The 9,710-nt window shown below is 37.6% G+C and overlaps 1 pseudogene; it reads right to left on the reverse strand.

Moving 5' to 3' along the window:
• Positions 1-1,447: 1,447 nt before the first annotated feature.
• On the reverse strand, positions 1,448-3,256 carry LOC101424782 (probable ATP-dependent RNA helicase DDX5 pseudogene; annotated as a pseudogene).
• Positions 3,257-9,710: the final 6,454 nt, after the last annotated feature.

Genomic DNA, 9,710 nt, shown 5'->3' on the forward strand with positions numbered 1-9,710 from the left:
TTGCCTAACACAAGGAACTGAAGATGCTTCCCTACATTTTCTTCTAGGAATTTAGTAGTTCTGGGTCTTATATTTAGGTCTTTGATCCCTTTTCAATTAATTTCTGTATACAGTATGAGGTAGGGGACCAACTTTATTATTTTGCATATGGATATCCAGTTTTCCCAGCACCATTTCTTGAAGAGACTATTCTTTCCCCATAGAGAGGACTTTACCCCCTTGCCAAAAATCAATTGCTTTAGATATGAGTTTATTTCTGAGCTTTCATTAGATTCCATTACTCTATATGAATGCTCTTGTATCAATACCTTGCTGTGCTGATTATTGCAACTTTGTAATAATTTTTTTTGACTCTTCAAATGTTTTATTGGAAGGTTATGCATTGCCTTTATTTATTGTATTTCAAATCACTGTACATTTACTTTTGTGAAAACACTGCCTGCCTCTTCTGTCACTTTTACTGAACCTGTGGTTGGCACTGGGGTTGGTGTATACCCAGGAGACTTGAATCTCTGGACGGCCCATGTGCCAGCTGGACCCTGAGTCTCAGCAGAGTTGCAGCTCTTATTCTTTGGTTTGTTGGACTTGCACAGGTTGGCTAACAGGGAGGTAAAGATGGTCAACCCCCACAGCAGGGGACCGAGAATGTCTACAACTCTAAGAAGGAGAATCACATCCATCAACCGTGTGAGATCTAAGCCCCCTCTCTATATAGAGGTAGAGTGAACATCAACAACCCAGGGTCCACAGGATGCAGGAATAAAATATGGATTAGAGTGAACTTACTGGTATTCTACTATAGAACAATTGTGACTAATAATGGAAGAAACTGTAGCATTCATCTGGAGAAAGTGGCCACGGAAGTTGCTGAGGGCAGGTAGAGGGAAGAAGAGATGAGATGTGCGGGCATTTTCCGGGCTTGGAGTTGTCCTAAATGATATTGCAGGGACAGATACTGGACATTATATATCCCTCCATAACCCACTGTTATGTATTGGAGGAGAGTGTATTGGGGGAGAGTGTAAACTACAATGTAAACTATAATCCATGTGGTACAGCAGTGCTCCAAAATGTATTCACGAAATGCAGTGAACGTGCCACAGTGATGAAAGAGGTAGTTGATGTGGGAGGAGTGGGAGAATGGTGTAGGGGGTATGTGGGAACCTCTTACATATTTTAATGTAACATTTTTTGTGATCTACGTATCTTTTTAAAAGAAAGACAATTTAATAAAAATAAATAAATAAAATAAATTTTAAAAACCTAAAAATTGTTTCAGGAATGTAGAGAAATACCCAACTTATATAGTGAAAAAGTGCACCACAATTACTGCCACACTGCAATCATTTCTGCTTTTCCCATGTTTCTTAAATAGCTGTCTTGTCTGATAACACACAATATAAAGAGCAATTATAAAAAACAGACATTTACATACACTTCTAAATTCTTAATAAGAATATCCTGTTGGCATTGGATAAACAATCATAGGTGCAGCTGCGGTAGCAGGATATGCATATGCCTATTGGTTCATACCATTGCACATATTTAGAATATTACTTCTATATTGCTGAGTGCTATCATAAACATTCTGGTAAGTATCTGTTGGATACCAGTCCTAAAACTAGTCTGTATACAAGCAGACACAAAATTAATTCCAAAGTTACCATTGGTGTAATTTGTGGCACTGTAAACACCATTCTGTGTTTTTGCCCCCAATCTCCTTTAAGCAGACTAGAGTAATCTCCATCATAATTTTCCGTCTCTAAAGGTTTAAATCCACCCCTTTTGCCGGCAGAGTATCTGTCTTGATAGTCATCCTTCCTGCCTCCTCTACCCCTGGGATGACTTGAACCTCTGTCTTCAACCAACTGAAGCAACTTGGGACTAATTACTTGATTGATTTCACAAAGCACAGAGATAAGGTCGCTCATTTTCTTTATGTTATTACGTTTAAAGTAAGTGTATGCTATGCCTGTTTTTGTACTGCGAGCATTTCTTCCAATTTGATGAATATAATCATCTGTGGGGTTAGGGTAGTCATAATTGATGACAAATTTCACATATTCTGTATCTAGTCCTCTGGAGGCCACATCTGTAGCAATCAGGATAGGAGCTTTCCCATGTTTGAATTAGTTTAGAACCCAGTCACATTCCTGTTGACTTTTGTCTCCATAGATACCCATGTCAGACCACCCATTTCTCTCCATTTTTCTGATAAACTCACCACATCTTCTTTTGGTTTCCACAAAAACGATGGTTGTATTGTCCTTCTCACTCATGATTTCTTCCATTAGACAAATAAGATTTTCAACTTTTCTACATCTTGACACACGTACAATCTGAAGAATATTGTGATTAGCACTCATTTCTAGGGCACCAATGTTTACGTGACTATAGTCTTTCAGGAATTCTTCAGCAAACTGTCTTACTTCTTTTGGCCAAGTCACACTCCACATTAGAGTTGCCTTTCAGTTCTTATTTGATCCACAATCCTCCTTATTTGGGATTCAAAACCCATATGAAGCATTCTATCTGCTTTATCAAGGACAAGATAGGTTGTTCTTCTCAAATTGGTTTTTCCACACTCTAACAAGTCAGTCTTCCAGGTGTTACAATGCAGATTTCCACACCTCTTTTTAAAGCACACATATACTAGCACCAAGATGCTAGTAGACTTTAAGGGACATGTTCTACAGTATTCAGCAGTTACTTGCTGCACTTGTTGGGCCAGTTCCCAAGTTGGTGCCAGCACCAAGCAAATAGGCCCATCACCTCTCTCTATGAATGGCTGATGATTGATGTGGATAATGGCAGACAGCAAATAAGACATTTTTCCAAATCCGGTCTGTGCTACTCCAACCATATCCAATCCACTTACAGCAACTGCCATCCCTGAGCTTGAATAGCAGTGGGTTCTGTAAAGTTCTGTCTTGTGATCACATCCATGACTTTGCAGAGAAGTTTGCTTCATAAAAATTCAGAACGGGCTTTGAGCAGTTGTGACCTTAACTGTAATTTCCTTGCTTCTTCTGTATGCCTCCACCTCTTGCACTGTGTGCCTAGCTAAATCAGGGAGTTCTTGATAAAAAATTTTCTCAAACTTGGGCAGCTTATCAAGATTCCACTTCTTTTTAGCTAGTTTCTTCCTCCAAATCGAGGTGCATCAAACCCTCCATCCAGGCCACGGTCTCCATCACTCAAATAACGACATGGTGTCAGTGGTTACAGTTGGAGGGGAACGAAGTGGTGCAAAGAGTCACTGGAGGAGTCTTCAGCAACTGGGAAGCCTAGCAGGAATGACAGCAGCTGAGATTGGGATGACGAGAACCTGAGCTGCACAAGAAGACAATGGTGGAAATGAATGCAATCTGTAATAAGTTTTAAAACAAGGAAGCTTGACTCCTCCAACTTCGTTCTTCCTTTTCATGATGGCTTTTGCTATTGGGAAACAGGTACCTATTCCTATAAATCTGATGATTGACTTTGCCATTTCTGTAAAGAAGGCAGATGGAATTTTGATTGGGATTGCATTGAATCTAGGTAAAATTGACATCCTAATGATATTTAGTCTTCTAATTCATGAATGAGGAATGTCCTTACATGTATTTAGGTTTTCTTGATTTATTTTAGCAATGTTTTGTAGTTTTCTATGTAGTTTTCTTTATATCCTTGGATAAATTTCTTCAAAAATACTTGATTTTTTTAGTAGCTATTGTAAATGGAATTTTTCCTTGATTTTCTCTTCAGATTATTCATTAGAAGTGTATAGAAATACTACCATGGTTTGTGTCTGTCTGTGTGTTGATTTTGCACCCTGTCAATTTCAAATTCATTTATTACCTCTAGTAGCATTGCTGTGGATTTTTATAGATTTTTTTTAACATAGAGTACTATGTCATCTGCAAATAGGGAAAGTTTTACTTTTTCATTTCTAGATGTTTGTTATTCCTTTTTTTTTTTTTCCTGAATTGCTCTAGTTAGAACTTACAGTTAAGGGCTAAGTGACAGTGGTAACAGTGGGCATCCTTGTCTTGTTTCTGATGTTTGAAAGAAAGTTTTCAGTCTTTTGCTATTGAATACAATGTTGACCATGGATTTTTCATATATGCCATTTATCGTGTTAAGGAAGTTTCCTTTTATTGGTAGTTTTCTAAGTGTTTTATTAAGAAGCGTTGCTGGGTTTTGTCAAATGTCTTTTCTGTATCAATTGGCATAATTATGCTTCTCCCTTCATTTTATTAACATGATTTATTACATTAATTGATTTTCTTATATTGAACTACCTGTCATATCTGTGATAAATCCCACTTGATCATGATATATAATTCTTTTAATGGGTTCTTGACCATGATATGCTAGTATTTCGTTGAAAATTTTGCGTCTATATTCTTAAGAGATATTGGTCTGTGATTATCTTTTCTTATATTATCTTTCTCTGGCTTTGGTATCCAGATGATGCTTGCTTCATAGAATGAGTTAGGAAGTATTCTCTTCTCTTTAATTTTTTGGAATAGTTTGAGCAGAATTGCTTTTAATTCTTCTTGGAATGCTGGGTAAAACTCACCAGAGAAGCCCTTGGGTCCTGCACTTTTCTTTGTTGGGAGATTTTTGATTACTGATTCAATCTCTTTACTTTTTGTCTGTTGAGATATTCCATTTCTTCTTTTTTTTTAAAGATTTATTTTTTATTTCTTTCTCTCCCCTTCCTCCCCCAATCCCCCGTTGTCTGCTCTGTGTCCATTTGCTGAGTGTTCTTGTCTGCTTCTGTTGTTGTCAGTGGCATGGGAATACTGTGTTTCTTTTTGTTGCATCATCTTGTTGTGTCAGCTCTCCCTGTGTATTGTGCTATTCCTGGCAGGCTGCACTTTCTTTTGCTCTGGGCGGCTCTCCTTACAGGGTGCACTCCTTGCACGTGGGGCTCCCCTAAGTGGGGACACCCTTGCGTGACACGGCAGTCCTTGCATGCATCAGCACTGTGTATGGGCCAGCACCACACGGGTCAAGGAGGCCCGGGGTTTGAACCATGGACCTCCCATGTGGTAGACGGACACCCTATCCACTGGGCCAAGTCCGCTTCCCTCCATTTCTTCTTGACTCATATGTAGGTAGCTTGTGTGTTGCTAGGAATTTGTCCATTTCATCTAGGCTATCTAATTTGTTGGCATACAGTTATTCACAATATACTCTAATAATCCTTTTAGTTTTTGTGGGATTGTAATAATGTCCCCCCTTCATTTCAGATTTTAGTTGAATCCTCTCTCTTTTTTCCTTGTAAATCCAGTAAAGATTTGTTGATTTTATCAATCATTTCAAAGAACCAAGTTTTGGTTCACTTATTCTCTCTATTCTTGTTGTTGTTGGTTTAATCTATTTCCCTTAACTCTTCTCTGACCTTTCTGTTGTTGATGTTGTTGTTCCTTCTATTTGCTTGGGTTTAGTTTGCTCTTATTTTCTAAGTTCTCCAGTTGTGAGGTTAGATCAGTGATTTGAGATCCTTCTTTCTAATGGCATTTAGAGCAATACATTTCCCTGTCAACAGTGACTTTGCTGCATCTCACAAGTTTTGGCATATTGTTTTTTTATTTTTATTTGCCTTAAGATATTTCTGAATTCCCTCGTAATTTCTTCTTTGACCAACTGGTTGTTTTAGAGTGCTTTGTTTAATTTCTACATATAAGTGAATTTTCTTGTTATTCCTCTCTTATTGATTTCTACATTGATGTCATTGTGGTCATAATAGACATATTGTATGATTTCAATCATTTAAAATTTATTGAGATCGCTTTGTGATCTATGGTCTAGTCTAGAGAATGACACATGCAAAAAAGAAGAATGTGTCTTCTGTTGCTCTTGGATGAAGTGTTCTACATACATTTATGACGTGTAGTTGGTTTTATGGTATTGTTCAAGTCTTCTATTTCCTTATCAATCTTTTGTCTAGATGCGCTATCCATTATTGAAAGTGATGTATTGAATTATCCATTATGTAGAACCATCTATTTCTCCCTTCAATTCTGTCAATATTTGCTTCATGTATTTTGTGCTTTACAGTTAGGGGCATATGTATTTATAAATTTTATGAAATTTGTTGAATGGATCCCTTTATCTGTCTATGGTGACCTTCTTTGGCCCTTATAAGAGTTTTTGACTTAGGTCTAGTTTATTTGATATTAGTATAGCTACCCCAGCTCTCTTTTGATTACTATTTGCTTGGTATAATTTTTGCATCCTTCCACTTTCAACTTAATTTTGTCTTTGAATTTAATGTGAATCTACTGTAAAAAGCATATGGTTGGGGCATGTTATTTTCCAGTCTTCCAATCACTGATATATTTTTTTAAAGATTTTTTATTTATTTCTCTCCCCTTCCCCCCCAACCCTCTTCCCTTTCCCTCCCAACCCCCCCTCCCCTCATTGTCTGCTTTCTGTGTCCATTTGCTGTGTTCTTCTTTGTCCGCTTCTGTTGTTGTCAGTGACACGGGAATCTGTGTTTCTTTTTGTTGCGTCATCTTGCTGCATCAGCTCTCCGTGTGTGCGGTGCCATTCCTGGGCAGGCTCTTCTTTCTTTCCTGCTGGGTTGCTCTCCTTACAGGGCGTACTCCTTGTGCATGGGGCTCCCCTACACAGGGACACCCCTGCGTGGCAGGGCACTCCTTGCACATCAGCACTGAGCATGGGGAGCTCCACATGAGTCAAGGCGGCCTGGGGTTTGAACCATGGACCTCCCATGTGGTAGACAGACGCCCTATCCACTGGTCCAAATCCACTTCCCCAATCACTGGTATTTAACTGGATTGTTTTATCTAGTTACATTTAAAGTAACTACTAATAATACAGGACTTTCTTCTGCTGTTTTGCTACATGATCTTTGTAAGTATTAAACCATTTTTATCCCTCAATTCTTCCATTAATGCATACTTTCATATATATTTCATTTTCAGTAGTGTACCATTTTGAGCCCATTATCATTTCCTTCAACATGAATTTTTCAGATATTTTCCTTGTGGTTCCTATTGGGCTTAAGTTTAACATCTAAATCTATAACAATCACTTTTTATTTGATACTGAATTTGAATAGCATGCTCAAACACTATTTTCCCCACCTTTTTGTTGTACTTTTCCAAATTATATCTTTATTGTATTTTCAAAGCCATGGATTCATCATTACTTTTTATGCATTTGAATTTAAGTACCTATAAGAATAAAGAGTGTAGTTACATACCAAAAAAGGCAATACAATAGTACTGGCATGTATTATTACTCATGTAGTAACCTTTACTGGAGGCGTATTTTTTATGCCAATTTAATCCATTGTTTAGTGTTCTTTTCTTTTAATATAAAGAATTCCCTTTAGCATTGCTTGTATGGCAGGTCTAGTGGTGACCAACTTCCTTAGCCTTCGTTAATGTGGCCATGTCTTAGCCCTGCCCTCATTTTTGAAAGCCAGTCTCACCAGATATAAAATTCTTGATTAGCAGTTGTTTTCTTTTAGCACTTTAAATATTTCATCCCACTGCCTCTTGCTTCCATGGTTTCTGATGAGAAGTTAGCACTTAATTTTATTGACACTACTTTTTGTATAACACATTTCTTTTCTCTTGTAGCTTTCAGAAGTCTTTTCTTGTCCTTGCATTTGGCAGTTTGACTACTACATGTATGGGCATAGTTCTCCTTGTGTTTATTCTGGTTAGGATTTGAATATATTCATGAATGTATATATTAATGCTATTCATTACATTTTGGACTTTTTATGTCGTTATTTCTTTGAATATTTCTTATGCCCCTTTCTCTCTTTCCTCTCCTCTGGGACTCTCAATATTGGTATGCTTGAGAGTGTCCCACATGCCCTTTAGGGTTTGTTCATTTTGTTTTTTGGTGGTTTTTTTTTTTTTCATTCTTTTATCTTTCTGCTTTTTAGCCTTAATCATTTCCATTGTCTTGCACTCAAGTTCACTGATTCTTTCTTATCCTATCTCCAATCTGCTGTTCAAACCCTCAAGGAAATTTTTTAAAAATTCCTGTCTCACTATTGAGAACTCATATTGTTCTTCCATCCTTTTCCTGAAATCCTTTAGTTCTTCCTTTGTGTTTTCCTTTTTCTCTGTGAGCAGATTGAAGGTTATTTTTTTTTTAAGTTTTTGTCTTATGTGTCCAAAGTCTGACCTACTTTGTTGATGGTTTCTGAATTTTCATCTTATTCCCTTGGATAGTCAATCATTTGGTGTTTCTTTGTTTTGTAATATTTTCTGCACAGTGTATATTTTAATATTTTAAAGTGTTAACTCTGAGATTTAGTCCTTTGGCTATCTGTTCCAGATGTTTATATCCAGCTAGTAATATGACAGTGATTCCCTTGAGTTCCAGGAGCTAATGAAAACAAGTAAACCAAGGCAAAAAAAAACAAACAAAAAAACAGCTTTTACATCTTTGCAAATTGAATCTGCACTGGTTGGTATTCTCCTTCAGAGTTTATCACTCCAATAAAGAAGGTCAGTCTGAGGCAAATAGGAAGTGCAGGGGCCTCTCTTTTTTAAGCTTGCTTCCTTTCCTGAGTTATTGATCCCTTGTGGCCTTATGAATTAGTTCATTTATAATCATCAGAATGTCCCCTCCCTAAGAAACAGCATTTTTTTGCCTTCCAGGTGCTCTATTGTATGTGTTAAAGCAGATGATCCTTTACCCCATGATGTTTTAACTTAATTATTTCTTACACTGATATATCTATCTGAAATCTGCTTCTGCTCACAGGGCATGTTCTGCCAGGGCAAGTCATAGATGAGTATCTTTGTTCAGACTTCCAGGCTGCCACACAATATTTTGACACCATCATACAGGTTCCCCTATATGTGCATCGGGATTACTCTCCTCCCTCCAGAACAGGGCAGGGACCCATAAAGTTGGAAGAGGCTGGCTCCACCCTGCCCAGAGAGGATGGGGGAGCAGCATGGAGGAGGCCAGCAAGGGCATCTTCAGCTTCTCCTACATTTTTTAAAGCTGAATTTTCTTGGTTTCATGCTTGCCCAATTACTGCAACATTTCAGCTGTTTTCCAGAGATTGAGGAAGATATTTCTGCCATTCTGCTAGTTATTCAAATACCCTTGGGGAATGGCCCTCCAGAGCATCTTAGGCTGCCATCTTGGCCGATCAGAAGTCCTGTATTGTCAGTTTTGTATTTAAATAAGTATAATACATTAACTCATTTATTTGTTCAAGTAATCAAAAAATATTTGATAGCTCAATACATGCCACTCAATGGACACTGACTGGGAGTTTATGGTATTTGGAGGCAGAAAGACAAGTTATCATTCTTTTTAGTATTATGAGAACATACATAAAAGAGGCAAGTACAGTATTGGAAATAAAAAGTAAGGAATCACCTCTACATGGCAATAAATATTCACATTGACTTGAAAGAGTGGACATAGATAAGGTCTGTTTTTTAGGCTTCTTAATGTTAATTTAATTTTATATTTAAAGAAGCTTTAGATTATATAAGTATCCATCAAAAATGTAGGGGGGGAGGACAATCAGCAAGATGGTGGTGGAATAAGGAATTCCTAGATTCAGCTCCTAGAACAGAGCAGTTAGCAAATACCCAGAGCTATTTAGAGTTAGTTGAAGCAACTGTTTGGGCTCCAGGAGACCAGAAGAGCATCCTGCAACATCCTTAAAGGAATAGAAGGAGGAGACTGCTCATCCACAGAGAAGA

The sequence above is a fragment of the Dasypus novemcinctus genome, chromosome 5 (assembly GCF_030445035.2).
Source record: "Dasypus novemcinctus isolate mDasNov1 chromosome 5, mDasNov1.1.hap2, whole genome shotgun sequence".
Taxonomy (NCBI): Eukaryota; Metazoa; Chordata; class Mammalia; order Cingulata; family Dasypodidae; genus Dasypus; species Dasypus novemcinctus.